Source organism: Anomaloglossus baeobatrachus, unplaced genomic scaffold (genome assembly GCF_048569485.1).
Source record: "Anomaloglossus baeobatrachus isolate aAnoBae1 unplaced genomic scaffold, aAnoBae1.hap1 Scaffold_2973, whole genome shotgun sequence".
NCBI classification, from domain to species: Eukaryota; Metazoa; Chordata; class Amphibia; order Anura; family Aromobatidae; genus Anomaloglossus; species Anomaloglossus baeobatrachus.
The window spans coordinates 100,391-122,275 of NW_027442410.1; the positions used below are offsets into that span (position 1 = coordinate 100,391).

A 21,885-nucleotide genomic window follows, 5' to 3' on the forward strand; every position below is an offset into this window, starting at 1 on the left:
TTCTATTCCCAATTAGCCGTTTAAGTGTACTTATTGAAAGTAGTAATTCTTTCATAGGCCGCCCTTTCTTAGTATTTGACGTTCCTTATATTGCGGTATGAGGCTTCGCAGTAGGTTGCAAACATTCATCACCCATGACTGTCCCCAATTGAGCTCAGAAGCTCAATGTCTATCATGACCTCTCTTTTAGAATGTCCAAGAGCAAGCAAACTATTCCTCCAGGAGAGGGCGCCAACAGACTACTAAAGAGATCATCATTACTCAAAGAAAACCCCAAAAACCAATGCATGATAGGAATAAACAGGTAACTTTCTTTGGAGTGGAAGCGGAGAGATCGCACCAGATGCCAATTCTAGATCTTATCACACCTGTGGTCACTGCAGCAGCAGGTGAATCCACTTTGTCCAAAAGGGATCTATTCCATTCAATTGCAAATGATCTAGATAAGACAGAGAACTGCAGCACGGGGACATAGCCGAGTTGGTCAGGTTGAGTGGTGATGAGTTTGCTATTTGGATGAATAAAGAAAGTCAAAAGTGTGAAAGATAAAAAACAAAAGGAGGAAGTGTGAAAAGTGAATGGGCCAAATTGAGGTGCATATGAAGACGTATGCTTTCTTCCAATTCATTAAATCGGGCTAATATGAATCAGGTGAATTGAGTTCTGCTTTTGGAAACTGGGTTAAGAAGGGGTGCACCGTTCCTGGAGGTACTGCAATACCAGGTCAATGCGTGGAGTGGACAGAGCAAGCTCTTTTTCCATCTCCCTGTTCTAAAAATCCATTTAATATATGGTCCCCAGATAGGGGACGTATCAGATATTAAACTGATAAGAACAGATTTTTGATTTAATGAAGCTTTCCAAAGCACCACAAAAAATGCATGACCGAAGTCACACCAAAAACAGTGCAAAGGCTAGGATTCGTGTGGACCCCACCGTGAGGAGAGGGTCCCCAAAAATCAACCCCGTCCCTCCGAGCCAGAAGGCCACAGCAAGGGTCAGGGATCTTCGGTGCTCCCCCAAGCCGAAGCCTGGTTGAGCCTTGTCGTTGCTCCCAGCGTCCACCCAGGCATCTTACCCAAGTGGAGTAGAGAGCTAATAGTTATTGGTTTCGCAGCCGAAACTGCCCGGACCGTCAACCGGTGTTGGTTTCTCAGCCCAAGGCTAACCGGACCTCCAACCGGGTGTTGGTTTCTCAGCCGAAGCTGACCCAGACCTCCAACCGGGTGTTGGTTTCTCAGCCGAAGCTGACCCGGACCTCCAACCGGGTGTTAGTTTCTCAGCCCAAAGCTGACCAGACCTCCGACCGGGATTATAAAAATTTCCCTTCCTAGCCAGAAGGCCGGGATAGGGTAATATGCTCAAAAAGTATGAAAAGGCAAGGTACGGTGTGCTACAGAGCCCAAGGCTTGCCGGGGTCCCAAGCCAGCAAGCTCAGACTCACTCCAGGGTCGTCAGTCCTGGGGCACGTTGTACTATAGCCCCCCACCCTTACTCAGTCTAATAGCCTTGATCCTGGTAGGGCCATGTTTTCCTCTAGATGAATATACTATCCACCCAGAGTACTAGCAAGCGCAACCTTCCAGTGTGCAGTGTATCATTGTACTAAGGTGGCCTGGAGCTTAAACCACCTCTTCGAACAACACTACACATGATCTTAGCCAAAAGGCCGAGAAGCGATAACCAGAATTGGTTTGGGCCTCGAGTGGCACCCTGGCCTATGCCGGACACATCTTAGGGAGAGAGAGCGAGAGGGAGACAAACCCACGCCTACACAAGACATTTTGTCACCCAAGCCAACCCTTGAAAAGGCTGCTTTGCAGAGCAAAAACAAGAAGAATGGTGCGTTTTGCAGCCGCCGCCCACTGCAATGAATCTGAATAACTCCTCCTTTAGGGCGCAAGCAACTCCCCTCCCCCTTGCAGTCTTTCCAATTCACGATACAAAAAGACGGACAGGACAGGTTGCCTGACTTTCCGTCACTGCCACCCTTTGCCATCCTTACCCGTAGAAAGCCCTTTCATCATCCCCAAACCCTAATCTTTTCCCTTTCCTTCCCAGCCCCCAAACCCTGCCCTCTGTACCTTTCTCACCACCCGCTTCCCTTCTCCTGTCATCCCCCTACCACCCGGGAAAAAAAGAGATTGCCCCCTCCTTCCACTAGCCCACCCTCCCACCCAAAGAACAACTTCTTCTGCGCAGCTTGTTTTCTAGGCAGCAGCGCTATTGTGATGTCATCGGGGGGCATTGTGACAAGCCGCCAGTGTTCCGTCTCTTCATGTTGTGCACAGTTCAAACGGAAAATACATCAACAGGCAGACTACAGAAAAGCTTACTATCAAAGGTTAGAGGGGGGCTTTCTCAGAGGGCTTTTTACAGTTTTTCTATTCCCAATTAGCCGTTTAAGTGTACTTATTGAAAGTAGTAATTCTTTCATAGGCCGCCCTTTCTTAGTATTTGACGTTCCTTATATTGCGGTATGAGGCTTCGCAGTAGGTTGCAAACATTCATCACCCATGACTGTCCCCAATTGAGCTCAGAAGCTCAATGTCTATCATGACCTCTCTTTTAGAATGTCCAAGAGCAAGCAAACTATTCCTCCAGGAGAGGGCGCCAACAGACTACTAAAGAGATCATCATTACTCAAAGAAAACCCCAAAAACCAATGCATGATAGGAATAAACAGGTAACTTTCTTTGGAGTGGAAGCGGAGAGATCGCACCAGATGCCAATTCTAGATCTTATCACACCTGTGGTCACTGCAGCAGCAGGTGAATCCACTTTGTCCAAAAGGGATCTATTCCATTCAATTGCAAATGATCTAGATAAGACAGAGAACTGCAGCACGGGGACATAGCCGAGTTGGTCAGGTTGAGTGGTGATGAGTTTGCTATTTGGATGAATAAAGAAAGTCAAAAGTGTGAAAGATAAAAAACAAAAGGAGGAAGTGTGAAAAGTGAATGGGCCAAATTGAGGTGCATATGAAGACGTATGCTTTCTTCCAATTCATTAAATCGGGCTAATATTAATCAGGTGAATTGAGTTCTGCTTTTGGAAACTGGGTTAAGAAGGGGTGCACCGTTCCTGGAGGTACTGCAATACCAGGTCAATGCGTGGAGTGGACAGAGCAAGCTCTTTTTCCATCTCCCTGTTCTAAAAATCCATTTAATATATGGTCCCCAGATAGGGGACGTATCAGATATTAAACTGATAAGAACAGATACTACACTTGATCTTAGCCAAAAGGCCCAGAAGCGATAACCAGAATTGGTTTGGGCCTCGAGTGGCACCCTGGCCTATGCCGGACACATCTTAGGGAGAGAGAGCGAGAGGGAGACAAACCCACGCCTACACAAGACATTTTGTCACCCAAGCCAACCCTTGAAAAGGCTGCTTTGCAGAGCAAAAACAAGAAGAATGGTGCGTTTTGCAGCCGCCGCCCACTGCAATGAATCTGAATAACTCCTCCTTTAGGGCGCAAGCAACTCCCCTCCCCCTTGCAGTCTTTCCAATTCACGATACAAAAAGACGGACAGGACAGGTTGCCTGACTTTCCGTCACTGCCACCCTTTGCCATCCTTACCCGTAGAAAGCCCTTTCATCATCCCCAAACCCTAATCTTTTCCCTTTCCTTCCCAGCCCCCAAACCCTGCCCTCTGTACCTTTCTCACCACCCGCTTCCCTTCTCCTGTCATCCCCCTACCACCCGGGAAAAAAAGAGATTGCCCCCTCCTTCCACTAGCCCACCCTCCCACCCAAAGAACAACTTCTTCTGCGCAGCTTGTTTTCTAGGCAGCAGCGCTATTGTGATGTCATCGGGGGGCATTGTGACAAGCCGCCAGTGTTCCGTCTCTTCATGTTGTGCACAGTTCAAACGGAAAATACATCAACAGGCAGACTACAGAAAAGCTTACTATCAAAGGTTAGAGGGGGGCTTTCTCAGAGGGCTTTTTACAGTTTTTCTATTCCCAATTAGCCGTTTAAGTGTACTTATTGAAAGTAGTAATTCTTTCATAGGCCGCCCTTTCTTAGTATTTGACGTTCCTTATATTGCGGTATGAGGCTTCGCAGTAGGTTGCAAACATTCATCACCCATGACTGTCCCCAATTGAGCTCAGAAGCTCAATGTCTATCATGACCTCTCTTTTAGAATGTCCAAGAGCAAGCAAACTATTCCTCCAGGAGAGGGCGCCAACAGACTACTAAAGAGATCATCATTACTCAAAGAAAACCCCAAAAACCAATGCATGATAGGAATAAACAGGTAACTTTCTTTGGAGTGGAAGCGGAGAGATCGCACCAGATGCCAATTCTAGATCTTATCACACCTGTGGTCACTGCAGCAGCAGGTGAATCCACTTTGTCCAAAAGGGATCTATTCCATTCAATTGCAAATGATCTAGATAAGACAGAGAACTGCAGCACGGGGACATAGCCGAGTTGGTCAGGTTGAGTGGTGATGAGTTTGCTATTTGGATGAATAAAGAAAGTCAAAAGTGTGAAAGATAAAAAACAAAAGGAGGAAGTGTGAAAAGTGAATGGGCCAAATTGAGGTGCATATGAAGACGTATGCTTTCTTCCAATTCATTAAATCGGGCTAATATGAATCAGGTGAATTGAGTTCTGCTTTTGGAAACTGGGTTAAGAAGGGGTGCACCGTTCCTGGAGGTACTGCAATACCAGGTCAATGCGTGGAGTGGACAGAGCAAGCTCTTTTTCCATCTCCCTGTTCTAAAAATCCATTTAATATATGGTCCCCAGATAGGGGACGTATCAGATATTAAACTGATAAGAACAGATACTACACTTGATCTTAGCCAAAAGGCCGAGAAGCGATAACCAGAATTGGTTTGGGCCTCGAGTGGCACCCTGGCCTATGCCGGACACATCTTAGGGAGAGAGAGCGAGAGGGAGACAAACCCACGCCTACACAAGACATTTTGTCACCCAAGCCAACCCTTGAAAAGGCTGCTTTGCAGAGCAAAAACAAGAAGAATGGTGCGTTTTGCAGCCGCCGCCCACTGCAATGAATCTGAATAACTCCTCCTTTAGGGCGCAAGCAACTCCCCTCCCCCTTGCAGTCTTTCCAATTCACGATACAAAAAGACGGACAGGACAGGTTGCCTGACTTTCCGTCACTGCCACCCTTTGCCATCCTTACCCGTAGAAAGCCCTTTCATCATCCCCAAACCCTAATCTTTTCCCTTTCCTTCCCAGCCCCCAAACCCTGCCCTCTGTACCTTTCTCACCACCCGCTTCCCTTCTCCTGTCATCCCCCTACCACCCGGGAGAAAAAGAGATTGCCCCCTCCTTCCACTAGCCCACCCTCCCACCCAAAGAACAACTTCTTCTGCGCAGCTTGTTTTCTAGGCAGCAGCGCTATTGTGATGTCATCGGGGGGCATTGTGACAAGCCGCCAGTGTTCCGTCTCTTCATGTTGTGCACTGTTCAAACGGAAAATACATCAACAGGCAGACTACAGAAAAGCTTACTATCAAAGGTTAGAGGGGGGCTTTCTCAGAGGGCTTTTTACAGTTTTTCTATTCCCAATTAGCCGTTTAAGTGTACTTATTGAAAGTAGTAATTCTTTCATAGGCCGCCCTTTCTTAGTATTTGACGTTCCTTATATTGCGGTATGAGGCTTCGCAGTAGGTTGCAAACATTCATCACCCATGACTGTCCCCAATTGAGCTCAGAAGCTCAATGTCTATCATGACCTCTCTTTTAGAATGTCCAAGAGCAAGCAAACTATTCCTCCAGGAGAGGGCGCCAACAGACTACTAAAGAGATCATCATTACTCAAAGAAAACCCCAAAAACCAATGCATGATAGGAATAAACAGGTAACTTTCTTTGGAGTGGAAGCGGAGAGATCGCACCAGATGCCAATTCTAGATCTTATCACACCTGTGGTCACTGCAGCAGCAGGTGAATCCACTTTGTCCAAAAGGGATCTATTCCATTCAATTGCAAATGATCTAGATAAGACAGAGAACTGCAGCACGGGGACATAGCCGAGTTGGTCAGGTTGAGTGGTGATGAGTTTGCTATTTGGATGAATAAAGAAAGTCAAAAGTGTGAAAGATAAAAAACAAAAGGAGGAAGTGTGAAAAGTGAATGGGCCAAATTGAGGTGCATATGAAGACGTATGCTTTCTTCCAATTCATTAAATCGGGCTAATATGAATCAGGTGAATTGAGTTCTGCTTTTGGAAACTGGGTTAAGAAGGGGTGCACCGTTCCTGGAGGTACTGCAATACCAGGTCAATGCGTGGAGTGGACAGAGCAAGCTCTTTTTCCATCTCCCTGTTCTAAAAATCCATTTAATATATGGTCCCCAGATAGGGGACGTATCAGATATTAAACTGATAAGAACAGATACTACACTTGATCTTAGCCAAAAGGCCGAGAAGCGATAACCAGAATTGGTTTGGGCCTCGAGTGGCACCCTGGCCTATGCCGGACACATCTTAGGGAGAGAGAGCGAGAGGGAGACAAACCCACGCCTACACAAGACATTTTGTCACCCAAGCCAACCCTTGAAAAGGCTGCTTTGCAGAGCAAAAACAAGAAGAATGGTGCGTTTTGCAGCCGCCGCCCACTGCAATGAATCTGAATAACTCCTCCTTTAGGGCGCAAGCAACTCCCCTCCCCCTTGCAGTCTTTCCAATTCACGATACAAAAAGACGGACAGGACAGGTTGCCTGACTTTCCGTCACTGCCACCCTTTGCCATCCTTACCCGTAGAAAGCCCTTTCATCATCCCCAAACCCTAATCTTTTCCCTTTCCTTCCCAGCCCCCAAACCCTGCCCTCTGTACCTTTCTCACCACCCGCTTCCCTTCTCCTGTCATCCCCCTACCACCCGGGAAAAAAAGAGATTGCCCCCTCCTTCCACTAGCCCACCCTCCCACCCAAAGAACAACTTCTTCTGCGCAGCTTGTTTTCTAGGCAGCAGCGCTATTGTGATGTCATCGGGGGGCATTGTGACAAGCCGCCAGTGTTCCGTCTCTTCATGTTGTGCACAGTTCAAACGGAAAATACATCAACAGGCAGACTACAGAAAAGCTTACTATCAAAGGTTAGAGGGGGGCTTTCTCAGAGGGCTTTTTACAGTTTTTCTATTCCCAATTAGCCGTTTAAGTGTACTTATTGAAAGTAGTAATTCTTTCATAGGCCGCCCTTTCTTAGTATTTGACGTTCCTTATATTGCGGTATGAGGCTTCGCAGTAGGTTGCAAACATTCATCACCCATGACTGTCCCCAATTGAGCTCAGAAGCTCAATGTCTATCATGACCTCTCTTTTAGAATGTCCAAGAGCAAGCAAACTATTCCTCCAGGAGAGGGCGCCAACAGACTACTAAAGAGATCATCATTACTCAAAGAAAACCCCAAAAACCAATGCATGATAGGAATAAACAGGTAACTTTCTTTGGAGTGGAAGCGGAGAGATCGCACCAGATGCCAATTCTAGATCTTATCACACCTGTGGTCACTGCAGCAGCAGGTGAATCCACTTTGTCCAAAAGGGATCTATTCCATTCAATTGCAAATGATCTAGATAAGACAGAGAACTGCAGCACGGGACATAGCCGAGTTGGTCAGGTTGAGTGGTGATGAGTTTGCTATTTGGATGAATAAAGAAAGTCAAAAGTGTGAAAGATAAAAAACAAAAGGAGGAAGTGTGAAAAGTGAATGGGCCAAATTGAGGTGCGTATGAAGACGTATGCTTTCTTCCAATTCATTAAATCGGGCTAATATGAATCAGGTGAATTGAGTTCTGCTTTTGGAAACTGGGTTAAGAAGGGGTGCACCGTTCCTGGAGGTACTGCAATACCAGGTCAATGCGTGGAGTGGACAGAGCAAGCTCTTTTTCCATCTCCCTGTTCTAAAAATCCATTTAATATATGGTCCCCAGATAGGGGACGTATCAGATATTAAACTGATAAGAACAGATACTACACTTGATCTTAGCCAAAAGGCCGAGAAGCGATAACCAGAATTGGTTTGGGCCTCGAGTGGCACCCTGGCCTATGCCGGACACATCTTAGGGAGAGAGAGCGAGAGGGAGACAAACCCACGCCTACACAAGACATTTTGTCACCCAAGCCAACCCTTGAAAAGGCTGCTTTGCAGAGCAAAAACAAGAAGAATGGTGCGTTTTGCAGCCGCCGCCCACTGCAATGAATCTGAATAACTCCTCCTTTAGGGCGCAAGCAACTCCCCTCCCCCTTGCAGTCTTTCCAATTCACGATACAAAAAGACGGACAGGACAGGTTGCCTGACTTTCCGTCACTGCCACCCTTTGCCATCCTTACCCGTAGAAAGCCCTTTCATCATCCCCAAACCCTAATCTTTTCCCTTTCCTTCCCAGCCCCCAAACCCTGCCCTCTGTACCTTTCTCACCACCCGCTTCCCTTCTCCTGTCATCCCCCTACCACCCGGGAAAAAAAGAGATTGCCCCCTCCTTCCACTAGCCCACCCTCCCACCCAAAGAACAACTTCTTCTGCGCAGCTTGTTTTCTAGGCAGCAGCGCTATTGTGATGTCATCGGGGGGCATTGTGACAAGCCGCCAGTGTTCCGTCTCTTCATGTTGTGCACAGTTCAAACGGAAAATACATCAACAGGCAGACTACAGAAAAGCTTACTATCAAAGGTTAGAGGGGGGCTTTCTCAGAGGGCTTTTTACAGTTTTTCTATTCCCAATTAGCCGTTTAAGTGTACTTATTGAAAGTAGTAATTCTTTCATAGGCCGCCCTTTCTTAGTATTTGACGTTCCTTATATTGCGGTATGAGGCTTCGCAGTAGGTTGCAAACATTCATCACCCATGACTGTCCCCAATTGAGCTCAGAAGCTCAATGTCTATCATGACCTCTCTTTTAGAATGTCCAAGAGCAAGCAAACTATTCCTCCAGGAGAGGGCGCCAACAGACTACTAAAGAGATCATCATTACTCAAAGAAAACCCCAAAAACCAATGCATGATAGGAATAAACAGGTAACTTTCTTTGGAGTGGAAGCGGAGAGATCGCACCAGATGCCAATTCTAGATCTTATCACACCTGTGGTCACTGCAGCAGCAGGTGAATCCACTTTGTCCAAAAGGGATCTATTCCATTCAATTGCAAATGATCTAGATAAGACAGAGAACTGCAGCACGGGACATAGCCGAGTTGGTCAGGTTGAGTGGTGATGAGTTTGCTATTTGGATGAATAAAGAAAGTCAAAAGTGTGAAAGATAAAAAACAAAAGGAGGAAGTGTGAAAAGTGAATGGGCCAAATTGAGGTGCGTATGAAGACGTATGCTTTCTTCCAATTCATTAAATCGGGCTAATATGAATCAGGTGAATTGAGTTCTGCTTTTGGAAACTGGGTTAAGAAGGGGTGCACCGTTCCTGGAGGTACTGCAATACCAGGTCAATGCGTGGAGTGGACAGAGCAAGCTCTTTTTCCATCTCCCTGTTCTAAAAATCCATTTAATATATGGTCCCCAGATAGGGGACGTATCAGATATTAAACTGATAAGAACAGATACTACACTTGATCTTAGCCAAAAGGCCGAGAAGCGATAACCAGAATTGGTTTGGGCCTCGAGTGGCACCCTGGCCTATGCCGGACACATCTTAGGGAGAGAGAGCGAGAGGGAGACAAACCCACGCCTACACAAGACATTTTGTCACCCAAGCCAACCCTTGAAAAGGCTGCTTTGCAGAGCAAAAACAAGAAGAATGGTGCGTTTTGCAGCCGCCGCCCACTGCAATGAATCTGAATAACTCCTCCTTTAGGGCGCAAGCAACTCCCCTCCCCCTTGCAGTCTTTCCAATTCACGATACAAAAAGACGGACAGGACAGGTTGCCTGACTTTCCGTCACTGCCACCCTTTGCCATCCTTACCCGTAGAAAGCCCTTTCATCATCCCCAAACCCTAATCTTTTCCCTTTCCTTCCCAGCCCCCAAACCCTGCCCTCTGTACCTTTCTCACCACCCGCTTCCCTTCTCCTGTCATCCCCCTACCACCCGGGAAAAAAAGAGATTGCCCCCTCCTTCCACTAGCCCACCCTCCCACCCAAAGAACAACTTCTTCTGCGCAGCTTGTTTTCTAGGCAGCAGCGCTATTGTGATGTCATCGGGGGGCATTGTGACAAGCCGCCAGTGTTCCGTCTCTTCATGTTGTGCACAGTTCAAACGGAAAATACATCAACAGGCAGACTACAGAAAAGCTTACTATCAAAGGTTAGAGGGGGGCTTTCTCAGAGGGCTTTTTACAGTTTTTCTATTCCCAATTAGCCGTTTAAGTGTACTTATTGAAAGTAGTAATTCTTTCATAGGCCGCCCTTTCTTAGTATTTGACGTTCCTTATATTGCGGTATGAGGCTTCGCAGTAGGTTGCAAACATTCATCACCCATGACTGTCCCCAATTGAGCTCAGAAGCTCAATGTCTATCATGACCTCTCTTTTAGAATGTCCAAGAGCAAGCAAACTATTCCTCCAGGAGAGGGCGCCAACAGACTACTAAAGAGATCATCATTACTCAAAGAAAACCCCAAAAACCAATGCATGATAGGAATAAACAGGTAACTTTCTTTGGAGTGGAAGCGGAGAGATCGCACCAGATGCCAATTCTAGATCTTATCACACCTGTGGTCACTGCAGCAGCAGGTGAATCCACTTTGTCCAAAAGGGATCTATTCCATTCAATTGCAAATGATCTAGATAAGACAGAGAACTGCAGCACGGGGACATAGCCGAGTTGGTCAGGTTGAGTGGTGATGAGTTTGCTATTTGGATGAATAAAGAAAGTCAAAAGTGTGAAAGATAAAAAACAAAAGGAGGAAGTGTGAAAAGTGAATGGGCCAAATTGAGGTGCATATGAAGACGTATGCTTTCTTCCAATTCATTAAATCGGGCTAATATGAATCAGGTGAATTGAGTTCTGCTTTTGGAAACTGGGTTAAGAAGGGGTGCACCGTTCCTGGAGGTACTGCAATACCAGGTCAATGCGTGGAGTGGACAGAGCAAGCTCTTTTTCCATCTCCCTGTTCTAAAAATCCATTTAATATATGGTCCCCAGATAGGGGACGTATCAGATATTAAACTGATAAGAACAGATACTACACTTGATCTTAGCCAAAAGGCCGAGAAGCGATAACCAGAATTGGTTTGGGCCTCGAGTGGCACCCTGGCCTATGCCGGACACATCTTAGGGAGAGAGAGCGAGAGGGAGACAAACCCACGCCTACACAAGACATTTTGTCACCCAAGCCAACCCTTGAAAAGGCTGCTTTGCAGAGCAAAAACAAGAAGAATGGTGCGTTTTGCAGCCGCCGCCCACTGCAATGAATCTGAATAACTCCTCCTTTAGGGCGCAAGCAACTCCCCTCCCCCTTGCAGTCTTTCCAATTCACGATACAAAAAGACGGACAGGACAGGTTGCCTGACTTTCCGTCACTGCCACCCTTTGCCATCCTTACCCGTAGAAAGCCCTTTCATCATCCCCAAACCCTAATCTTTTCCCTTTCCTTCCCAGCCCCCAAACCCTGCCCTCTGTACCTTTCTCACCACCCGCTTCCCTTCTCCTGTCATCCCCCTACCACCCGGGAAAAAAAGAGATTGCCCCCTCCTTCCACTAGCCCACCCTCCCACCCAAAGAACAACTTCTTCTGCGCAGCTTGTTTTCTAGGCAGCAGCGCTATTGTGATGTCATCGGGGGGCATTGTGACAAGCCGCCAGTGTTCCGTCTCTTCATGTTGTGCACAGTTCAAACGGAAAATACATCAACAGGCAGACTACAGAAAAGCTTACTATCAAAGGTTAGAGGGGGGCTTTCTCAGAGGGCTTTTTACAGTTTTTCTATTCCCAATTAGCCGTTTAAGTGTACTTATTGAAAGTAGTAATTCTTTCATAGGCCGCCCTTTCTTAGTATTTGACGTTCCTTATATTGCGGTATGAGGCTTCGCAGTAGGTTGCAAACATTCATCACCCATGACTGTCCCCAATTGAGCTCAGAAGCTCAATGTCTATCATGACCTCTCTTTTAGAATGTCCAAGAGCAAGCAAACTATTCCTCCAGGAGAGGGCGCCAACAGACTACTAAAGAGATCATCATTACTCAAAGAAAACCCCAAAAACCAATGCATGATAGGAATAAACAGGTAACTTTCTTTGGAGTGGAAGCGGAGAGATCGCACCAGATGCCAATTCTAGATCTTATCACACCTGTGGTCACTGCAGCAGCAGGTGAATCCACTTTGTCCAAAAGGGATCTATTCCATTCAATTGCAAATGATCTAGATAAGACAGAGAACTGCAGCACGGGGACATAGCCGAGTTGGTCAGGTTGAGTGGTGATGAGTTTGCTATTTGGATGAATAAAGAAAGTCAAAAGTGTGAAAGATAAAAAACAAAAGGAGGAAGTGTGAAAAGTGAATGGGCCAAATTGAGGTGCATATGAAGACGTATGCTTTCTTCCAATTCATTAAATCGGGCTAATATGAATCAGGTGAATTGAGTTCTGCTTTTGGAAACTGGGTTAAGAAGGGGTGCACCGTTCCTGGAGGTACTGCAATACCAGGTCAATGCGTGGAGTGGACAGAGCAAGCTCTTTTTCCATCTCCCTGTTCTAAAAATCCATTTAATATATGGTCCCCAGATAGGGGACGTATCAGATATTAAACTGATAAGAACAGATACTACACTTGATCTTAGCCAAAAGGCCGAGAAGCGATAACCAGAATTGGTTTGGGCCTCGAGTGGCACCCTGGCCTATGCCGGACACATCTTAGGGAGAGAGAGCGAGAGGGAGACAAACCCACGCCTACACAAGACATTTTGTCACCCAAGCCAACCCTTGAAAAGGCTGCTTTGCAGAGCAAAAACAAGAAGAATGGTGCGTTTTGCAGCCGCCGCCCACTGCAATGAATCTGAATAACTCCTCCTTTAGGGCGCAAGCAACTCCCCTCCCCCTTGCAGTCTTTCCAATTCACGATACAAAAAGACGGACAGGACAGGTTGCCTGACTTTCCGTCACTGCCACCCTTTGCCATCCTTACCCGTAGAAAGCCCTTTCATCATCCCCAAACCCTAATCTTTTCCCTTTCCTTCCCAGCCCCCAAACCCTGCCCTCTGTACCTTTCTCACCACCCGCTTCCCTTCTCCTGTCATCCCCCTACCACCCGGGAAAAAAAGAGATTGCCCCCTCCTTCCACTAGCCCACCCTCCCACCCAAAGAACAACTTCTTCTGCGCAGCTTGTTTTCTAGGCAGCAGCGCTATTGTGATGTCATCGGGGGGCATTGTGACAAGCCGCCAGTGTTCCGTCTCTTCATGTTGTGCACAGTTCAAACGGAAAATACATCAACAGGCAGACTACAGAAAAGCTTACTATCAAAGGTTAGAGGGGGGCTTTCTCAGAGGGCTTTTTACAGTTTTTCTATTCCCAATTAGCCGTTTAAGTGTACTTATTGAAAGTAGTAATTCTTTCATAGGCCGCCCTTTCTTAGTATTTGACGTTCCTTATATTGCGGTATGAGGCTTCGCAGTAGGTTGCAAACATTCATCACCCATGACTGTCCCCAATTGAGCTCAGAAGCTCAATGTCTATCATGACCTCTCTTTTAGAATGTCCAAGAGCAAGCAAACTATTCCTCCAGGAGAGGGCGCCAACAGACTACTAAAGAGATCATCATTACTCAAAGAAAACCCCAAAAACCAATGCATGATAGGAATAAACAGGTAACTTTCTTTGGAGTGGAAGCGGAGAGATCGCACCAGATGCCAATTCTAGATCTTATCACACCTGTGGTCACTGCAGCAGCAGGTGAATCCACTTTGTCCAAAAGGGATCTATTCCATTCAATTGCAAATGATCTAGATAAGACAGAGAACTGCAGCACGGGGACATAGCCGAGTTGGTCAGGTTGAGTGGTGATGAGTTTGCTATTTGGATGAATAAAGAAAGTCAAAAGTGTGAAAGATAAAAAACAAAAGGAGGAAGTGTGAAAAGTGAATGGGCCAAATTGAGGTGCATATGAAGACGTATGCTTTCTTCCAATTCATTAAATCGGGCTAATATGAATCAGGTGAATTGAGTTCTGCTTTTGGAAACTGGGTTAAGAAGGGGTGCACCGTTCCTGGAGGTACTGCAATACCAGGTCAATGCGTGGAGTGGACAGAGCAAGCTCTTTTTCCATCTCCCTGTTCTAAAAATCCATTTAATATATGGTCCCCAGATAGGGGACGTATCAGATATTAAACTGATAAGAACAGATACTACACTTGATCTTAGCCAAAAGGCCGAGAAGCGATAACCAGAATTGGTTTGGGCCTCGAGTGGCACCCTGGCCTATGCCGGACACATCTTAGGGAGAGAGAGCGAGAGGGAGACAAACCCACGCCTACACAAGACATTTTGTCACCCAAGCCAACCCTTGAAAAGGCTGCTTTGCAGAGCAAAAACAAGAAGAATGGTGCGTTTTGCAGCCGCCGCCCACTGCAATGAATCTGAATAACTCCTCCTTTAGGGCGCAAGCAACTCCCCTCCCCCTTGCAGTCTTTCCAATTCACGATACAAAAAGACGGACAGGACAGGTTGCCTGACTTTCCGTCACTGCCACCCTTTGCCATCCTTACCCGTAGAAAGCCCTTTCATCATCCCCAAACCCTAATCTTTTCCCTTTCCTTCCCAGCCCCCAAACCCTGCCCTCTGTACCTTTCTCACCACCCGCTTCCCTTCTCCTGTCATCCCCCTACCACCCGGGAAAAAAAGAGATTGCCCCCTCCTTCCACTAGCCCACCCTCCCACCCAAAGAACAACTTCTTCTGCGCAGCTTGTTTTCTAGGCAGCAGCGCTATTGTGATGTCATCGGGGGGCATTGTGACAAGCCGCCAGTGTTCCGTCTCTTCATGTTGTGCACAGTTCAAACGGAAAATACATCAACAGGCAGACTACAGAAAAGCTTACTATCAAAGGTTAGAGGGGGGCTTTCTCAGAGGGCTTTTTACAGTTTTTCTATTCCCAATTAGCCGTTTAAGTGTACTTATTGAAAGTAGTAATTCTTTCATAGGCCGCCCTTTCTTAGTATTTGACGTTCCTTATATTGCGGTATGAGGCTTCGCAGTAGGTTGCAAACATTCATCACCCATGACTGTCCCCAATTGAGCTCAGAAGCTCAATGTCTATCATGACCTCTCTTTTAGAATGTCCAAGAGCAAGCAAACTATTCCTCCAGGAGAGGGCGCCAACAGACTACTAAAGAGATCATCATTACTCAAAGAAAACCCCAAAAACCAATGCATGATAGGAATAAACAGGTAACTTTCTTTGGAGTGGAAGCGGAGAGATCGCACCAGATGCCAATTCTAGATCTTATCACACCTGTGGTCACTGCAGCAGCAGGTGAATCCACTTTGTCCAAAAGGGATCTATTCCATTCAATTGCAAATGATCTAGATAAGACAGAGAACTGCAGCACGGGGACATAGCCGAGTTGGTCAGGTTGAGTGGTGATGAGTTTGCTATTTGGATGAATAAAGAAAGTCAAAAGTGTGAAAGATAAAAAACAAAAGGAGGAAGTGTGAAAAGTGAATGGGCCAAATTGAGGTGCATATGAAGACGTATGCTTTCTTCCAATTCATTAAATCGGGCTAATATGAATCAGGTGAATTGAGTTCTGCTTTTGGAAACTGGGTTAAGAAGGGGTGCACCGTTCCTGGAGGTACTGCAATACCAGGTCAATGCGTGGAGTGGACAGAGCAAGCTCTTTTTCCATCTCCCTGTTCTAAAAATCCATTTAATATATGGTCCCCAGATAGGGGACGTATCAGATATTAAACTGATAAGAACAGATACTACACTTGATCTTAGCCAAAGGCCGAGAAGCGATAACCAGAATTGGTTTGGGCCTCGAGTGGCACCCTGGCCTATGCCGGACACATCTTAGGGAGAGAGAGCGAGAGGGAGACAAACCCACGCCTACACAAGACATTTTGTCACCCAAGCCAACCCTTGAAAAGGCTGCTTTGCAGAGCAAAAACAAGAAGAATGGTGCGTTTTGCAGCCGCCGCCCACTGCAATGAATCTGAATAACTCCTCCTTTAGGGCGCAAGCAACTCCCCTCCCCCTTGCAGTCTTTCCAATTCACGATACAAAAAGACGGACAGGACAGGTTGCCTGACTTTCCGTCACTGCCACCCTTTGCCATCCTTACCCGTAGAAAGCCCTTTCATCATCCCCAAACCCTAATCTTTTCCCTTTCCTTCCCAGCCCCCAAACCCTGCCCTCTGTACCTTTCTCACCACCCCGCTTCCCTTCTCCTGTCATCCCCCTACCACCCGGGAAAAAAAGAGATTGCCCCCTCCTTCCACTAGCCCACCCTCCCACCCAAAGAACAACTTCTTCTGCGCAGCTTGTTTCTAGGCAGCAGCGCTATTGTGATGTCATCGGGGGGCATTGTGACAAGCCGCCAGTGTTCCGTCTCTTCATGTTGTGCACAGTTCAAACGGAAAATACATCAACAGGCAGACTACAGAAAAGCTTACTATCAAAGGTTAGAGGGGGGCTTTCTCAGAGGGCTTTTTTACAGTTTTTCTATTCCCAATTAGCCGTTTAAGTGTACTTATTGAAAGTAGTAATTCTTTCATAGGCCGCCCTTTCTTAGTATTTGACGTTCCTTATATTGCGGTATGAGGCTTCGCAGTAGGTTGCAAACATTCATCACCCATGACTGTCCCCAATTGAGCTCAGAAGCTCAATGTCTATCATGACCTCTCTTTTAGAATGTCCAAGAGCAAGCAAACTATTCCTCCAGGAGAGGGCGCCAACAGACTACTAAAGAGATCATCATTACTCAAAGAAAACCCCAAAAAACCAATGCATGATAGGAATAAACAGGTAACTTTCTTTGGAGTGGAAGCGGAGAGATCGCACCAGATGCCAATTCTAGATCTTATCACACCTGTGGTCACTGCAGCAGCAGGTGAATCCACTTTGTCCAAAAGGGATCTATTCCATTCAATTGCAAATGATCTAGATAAGACAGAGAACTGCAGCACGGGGACATAGCCGAGTTGGTCAGGTTGAGTGGTGATGAGTTTGCTATTTGGATGAATAAAGAAAGTCAAAAGTGTGAAAGATAAAAAACAAAAGGAGGAAGTGTGAAAAGTGAATGGGCCAAATTGAGGTGCATATGAAGACGTATGCTTTCTTCCAATTCATTAAATCGGGCTAATATGAATCAGGTGAATTGAGTTCTGCTTTTGGAAACTGGGTAAGAAGGGGTGCACCGTTCCTGGAGGTACTGCAATACCAGGTCAATGCGTGGAGTGGACAGAGCAAGCTCTTTTTCCATCTCCCTGTTCTAAAAATCCATTTAATATATGGTCCCCAGATAGGGGACGTATCAGATATTAAACTGATAAGAACAGATACTACACTTGATCTTAGCCAAAAGGCCGAGAAGCGATAACCAGAATTGGTTTGGGCCTCGAGTGGCACCCTGGCCTATGCCGGACACATCTTAGGGAGAGAGAGCGAGAGGGAGACAAACCCACGCCTACACAAGACATTTTGTCACCCAAGCCAACCCTTGAAAAGGCTGCTTTGCAGAGCAAAAACAAGAAGAATGGTGCGTTTTGCAGCCGCCGCCCACTGCAATGAATCTGAATAACTCCTCCTTTAGGGCGCAAGCAACTCCCCTCCCCCTTGCAGTCTTTCCAATTCACGATACAAAAAGACGGACAGGACAGGTTGCCTGACTTTCCGTCACTGCCACCCTTTGCCATCCTTACCCGTAGAAAGCCCTTTCATCATCCCCAAACCCTAATCTTTTCCCTTTCCTTCCCAGCCCCCAAACCCTGCCCTCTGTACCTTTCTCACCACCCGCTTCCCTTCTCCTGTCATCCCCCTACCACCCGGGAAAAAAAGAGATTGCCCCCTCCTTCCACTAGCCCACCCTCCCACCCAAAGAACAACTTCTTCTGCGCAGCTTGTTTTCTAGGCAGCAGCGCTATTGTGATGTCATCGGGGGGCATTGTGACAAGCCGCCAGTGTTCCGTCTCTTCATGTTGTGCACAGTTCAAACGGAAAATACATCAACAGGCAGACTACAGAAAAGCTTACTATCAAAGGTTAGAGGGGGGCTTTCTCAGAGGGCTTTTTACAGTTTTTCTATTCCCAAATAGCCGTTTAAGTGTACTTATTGAAAGTAGTAATTCTTTCATAGGCCGCCCTTTCTTAGTATTTGACGTTCCTTATATTGCGGTATGAGGCTTCGCAGTAGGTTGCAAACATTCATCACCCATGACTGTCCCCAATTGAGCTCAGAAGCTCAATGTCTATCATGACCTCTCTTTTAGAATGTCCAAGAGCAAGCAAACTATTCCTCCAGGAGAGGGCGCCAACAGACTACTAAAGAGATCATCATTACTCAAAGAAAACCCCAAAAACCAATGCATGATAGGAATAAACAGGTAACTTTCTTTGGAGTGGAAGCGGAGAGATCGCACCAGATGCCAATTCTAGATCTTATCACACCTGTGGTCACTGCAGCAGCAGGTGAATCCACTTTGTCCAAAAGGGATCTATTCCATTCAATTGCAAATGATCTAGATAAGACAGAGAACTGCAGCACGGGGACATAGCCGAGTTGGTCAGGTTGAGTGGTGATGAGTTTGCTATTTGGATGAATAAAGAAAGTCAAAAGTGTGAAAGATAAAAAACAAAAGGAGGAAGTGTGAAAAGTGAATGGGCCAAATTGAGGTGCATATGAAGACGTATGCTTTCTTCCAATTCATTAAATCGGGCTAATATGAATCAGGTGAATTGAGTTCTGCTTTTGGAAACTGGGTTAAGAAGGGGTGCACCGTTCCTGGAGGTACTGCAATACCAGGTCAATGCGTGGAGTGGACAGAGCAAGCTCTTTTTCCATCTCCCTGTTCTAAAAATCCATTTAATATATGGTCCCCAGATAGGGGACGTATCAGATATTAAACTGATAAGAACAGATTTTTGATTTAATGAAGCTTTCCAAAGCACCACAAAAAATGCATGACCGAAGTCACACCAAAAACAGTGCAAAGGCTAGGATTCGTGTGGACCCCACCGTGAGGAGAGGGTCCCCAAAAATCAACCCCGTCCCTCCGAGCCAGAAGGCCACAGCAAGGGTCAGGGATCTTCGGTGCTCTCCCAAGCCGAAGCCTGGTTGAGCCTTGTCGTTGCTCCCAGCGTCCACCCAGGCATCTTACCCAAGTGGAGTAGAGAGCTACTAGTTGTTGGTTTCGCAGCCGAAACTGCCCGGACCGTCAACCGGTGTTGGTTTCTCAGCCCAAGGCTAACCGGACCTCCAACCGGGTGTTGGTTTCTCAGCCGAAGCTGACCCAGACCTCCAACCGGGTGTTGGTTTCTCAGCCGAAGCTGACCCAGACCTCCAACCGGGTGTTAGTTTCTCAGCCCAAAGCTGACCAGACCTCCGACCGGGATTATAAAAATTTCCCTTCCTAGCCAGAAGGCCGGGATAGGGTAATATGCTCAAAAAGTATGAAAAGGCAAGGTACGGTGTGCTACAGAGCCCAAGGCTTGCCGGGGTCCCAAGCCAGCAAGCTCAGACTCACTCCAGGGTCGTCAGTCCTGGGGCACGTTGTACCATAGCCCCCCACCCTTACTCAGTCTAATAGCCTCGATCCTGGTAGGGCCATGTTTTCCTCTAGATGAATATACTATCCACCCAGAGTACTAGCAAGCGCAACCTTCCAGTGTGCATTGTATCATTGTACTAAGGTGGCCTGGAGCTTAAACCACCTCTTCGAACAACACTACACTTGATCTTAGCCAAAAGGCCGAGAAGCGATAACCAGAATTGGTTTGGGCCTCGAGTGGCACCCTGGCCTATGCCGGACACATCTTAGGGAGAGAGAGCGAGAGGGAGACAAACCCACGCCTACACAAGACATTTTGTCACCCAAGCCAACCCTTGAAAAGGCTGCTTTGCAGAGCAAAAACAAGAAGAATGGTGCGTTTTGCAGCCGCCGCCCACTGCAATGAATCTGAATAACTCCTCCTTTAGGGCGCAAGCAACTCCCCTCCCCCTTGCAGTCTTTCCAATTCACGATACAAAAAGACGGACAGGACAGGTTGCCTGACTTTCCGTCACTGCCACCCTTTGCCATCCTTACCCGTAGAAAGCCCTTTCATCATCCCCAAACCCTAATCTTTTCCCTTTCCTTCCCAGCCCCCAAACCCTGCCCTCTGTACCTTTCTCACCACCCGCTTCCCTTCTCCTGTCATCCCCCTACCACCCGGAAAAAAAGAGATTGCCCCCTCCTTCCACTAGCCCACCCTCCCACCCAAAGAACAACTTCTTCTGCGCAGCTTGTTTTCTAGGCAGCAGCGCTATTGTGATGTCATCGGGGGGCATTGTGACAAGCCGCCAGTGTTCCGTCTCTTCATGTTGTGCACAGTTCAAACGGAAAATACATCAACAGGCAGACTACAGAAAAGCTTACTATCAAAGGTTAGAGGGGGGCTTTCTCAGAGGGCTTTTTACAGTTTTTCTATTCCCAATTAGCCGTTTAAGTGTACTTATTGAAAGTAGTAATTCTTTCATAGGCCGCCCTTTCTTAGTATTTGACGTTCCTTATATTGCGGTATGAGGCTTCGCAGTAGGTTGCAAACATTCATCACCCATGACTGTCCCCAATTGAGCTCAGAAGCTCAATGTCTATCATGACCTCTCTTTTAGAATGTCCAAGAGCAAGCAAACTATTCCTCCAGGAGAGGGCGCCAACAGACTACTAAAGAGATCATCATTACTCAAAGAAAACCCCAAAAACCAATGCATGATAGGAATAAACAGGTAACTTTCTTTGGAGTGGAAGCGGAGAGATCGCACCAGATGCCAATTCTAGATCTTATCACACCTGTGGTCACTGCAGCAGCAGGTGAATCCACTTTGTCCAAAAGGGATCTATTCCATTCAATTGCAAATGATCTAGATAAGACAGAGAACTGCAGCACGGGGACATAGCCGAGTTGGTCAGGTTGAGTGGTGATGAGTTTGCTATTTGGATGAATAAAGAAAGTCAAAAGTGTGAAAGATAAAAAACAAAAGGAGGAAGTGTGAAAAGTGAATGGGCCAAATTGAGGTGCATATGAAGACGTATGCTTTCTTCCAATTCATTAAATCGGGCTAATATGAATCAGGTGAATTGAGTTCTGCTTTTGGAAACTGGGTTAAGAAGGGGTGCACCGTTCCTGGAGGTACTGCAATACCAGGTCAATGCGTGGAGTGGACAGAGCAAGCTCTTTTTCCATCTCCCTGTTCCTAAAAATCCATTTAATATATGGTCCCCAGATAGGGGACGTATCAGATATTAAACTGATAAGAACAGATACTACACTTGATCTTAGCCAAAAGGCCGAGAAGCGATAACCAGAATTGGTTTGGGCCTCGAGTGGCACCCTGGCCTATGCCGGACACATCTTAGGGAGAGAGAGCGAGAGGGAGACAAACCCACGCCTACACAAGACATTTTGTCACCCAAGCCAACCCTTGAAAAGGCTGCTTTGCAGAGCAAAAACAAGAAGAATGGTGCGTTTTGCAGCCGCCGCCCACTGCAATGAATCTGAATAACTCCTCCTTTAGGGCGCAAGCAACTCCCCTCCCCCTTGCAGTCTTTCCAATTCACGATACAAAAAGACGGACAGGACAGGTTGCCTGACTTTCCGTCACTGCCACCCTTTGCCATCCTTACCCGTAGAAAGCCCTTTCATCATCCCCAAACCCTAATCTTTTCCCTTTCCTTCCCAGCCCCCAAACCCTGCCCTCTGTACCTTTCTCACCACCCGCTTCCCTTCTCCTGTCATCCCCCTACCACCCGGGAAAAAAAGAGATTG

At 46.8% G+C, this 21,885-nt stretch overlaps 13 non-coding genes across 13 annotated transcripts; all 13 read right to left on the minus strand.

The window, feature by feature from the left end:
• Positions 1 to 686: 686 nt before the first annotated feature.
• Positions 687 to 879, minus strand: LOC142267874 (U2 spliceosomal RNA). Its single transcript, XR_012733687.1, has one exon. It is a non-coding gene; the product is annotated as a U2 spliceosomal RNA (small nuclear RNA).
• Positions 880 to 3,068: 2,189 nt separating this feature from the next.
• LOC142267865 (U2 spliceosomal RNA) lies at positions 3,069 to 3,259 on the minus strand. Its single transcript, XR_012733679.1, has one exon. It is a non-coding gene; the product is annotated as a U2 spliceosomal RNA (small nuclear RNA).
• A 1,387-nt stretch (positions 3,260 to 4,646) lies between these two features.
• On the minus strand, positions 4,647 to 4,837 carry LOC142267943 (U2 spliceosomal RNA). Its single transcript, XR_012733746.1, has one exon. It is a non-coding gene; the product is annotated as a U2 spliceosomal RNA (small nuclear RNA).
• Positions 4,838 to 6,224: 1,387 nt separating this feature from the next.
• LOC142267944 (U2 spliceosomal RNA) lies at positions 6,225 to 6,415 on the minus strand. The gene has a single exon (XR_012733747.1). It is a non-coding gene; the product is annotated as a U2 spliceosomal RNA (small nuclear RNA).
• A 1,386-nt stretch (positions 6,416 to 7,801) lies between these two features.
• On the minus strand, positions 7,802 to 7,992 carry LOC142267945 (U2 spliceosomal RNA). Its single transcript, XR_012733748.1, has one exon. It is a non-coding gene; the product is annotated as a U2 spliceosomal RNA (small nuclear RNA).
• A 1,386-nt stretch (positions 7,993 to 9,378) lies between these two features.
• Positions 9,379 to 9,569, minus strand: LOC142267853 (U2 spliceosomal RNA). The gene has a single exon (XR_012733668.1). It is a non-coding gene; the product is annotated as a U2 spliceosomal RNA (small nuclear RNA).
• A 1,387-nt stretch (positions 9,570 to 10,956) lies between these two features.
• On the minus strand, positions 10,957 to 11,147 carry LOC142267854 (U2 spliceosomal RNA). Its single transcript, XR_012733669.1, has one exon. It is a non-coding gene; the product is annotated as a U2 spliceosomal RNA (small nuclear RNA).
• Positions 11,148 to 12,534: 1,387 nt separating this feature from the next.
• LOC142267855 (U2 spliceosomal RNA) lies at positions 12,535 to 12,725 on the minus strand. The gene has a single exon (XR_012733670.1). It is a non-coding gene; the product is annotated as a U2 spliceosomal RNA (small nuclear RNA).
• A 1,387-nt stretch (positions 12,726 to 14,112) lies between these two features.
• On the minus strand, positions 14,113 to 14,303 carry LOC142267856 (U2 spliceosomal RNA). The gene has a single exon (XR_012733671.1). It is a non-coding gene; the product is annotated as a U2 spliceosomal RNA (small nuclear RNA).
• Positions 14,304 to 15,690: 1,387 nt separating this feature from the next.
• Positions 15,691 to 15,880, minus strand: LOC142267868 (U2 spliceosomal RNA). The gene has a single exon (XR_012733682.1). It is a non-coding gene; the product is annotated as a U2 spliceosomal RNA (small nuclear RNA).
• A 1,388-nt stretch (positions 15,881 to 17,268) lies between these two features.
• On the minus strand, positions 17,269 to 17,459 carry LOC142267857 (U2 spliceosomal RNA). The gene has a single exon (XR_012733672.1). It is a non-coding gene; the product is annotated as a U2 spliceosomal RNA (small nuclear RNA).
• A 1,387-nt stretch (positions 17,460 to 18,846) lies between these two features.
• Positions 18,847 to 19,039, minus strand: LOC142267875 (U2 spliceosomal RNA). Its single transcript, XR_012733688.1, has one exon. It is a non-coding gene; the product is annotated as a U2 spliceosomal RNA (small nuclear RNA).
• Positions 19,040 to 21,227: 2,188 nt separating this feature from the next.
• On the minus strand, positions 21,228 to 21,419 carry LOC142267867 (U2 spliceosomal RNA). The gene has a single exon (XR_012733681.1). It is a non-coding gene; the product is annotated as a U2 spliceosomal RNA (small nuclear RNA).
• Positions 21,420 to 21,885: the final 466 nt, after the last annotated feature.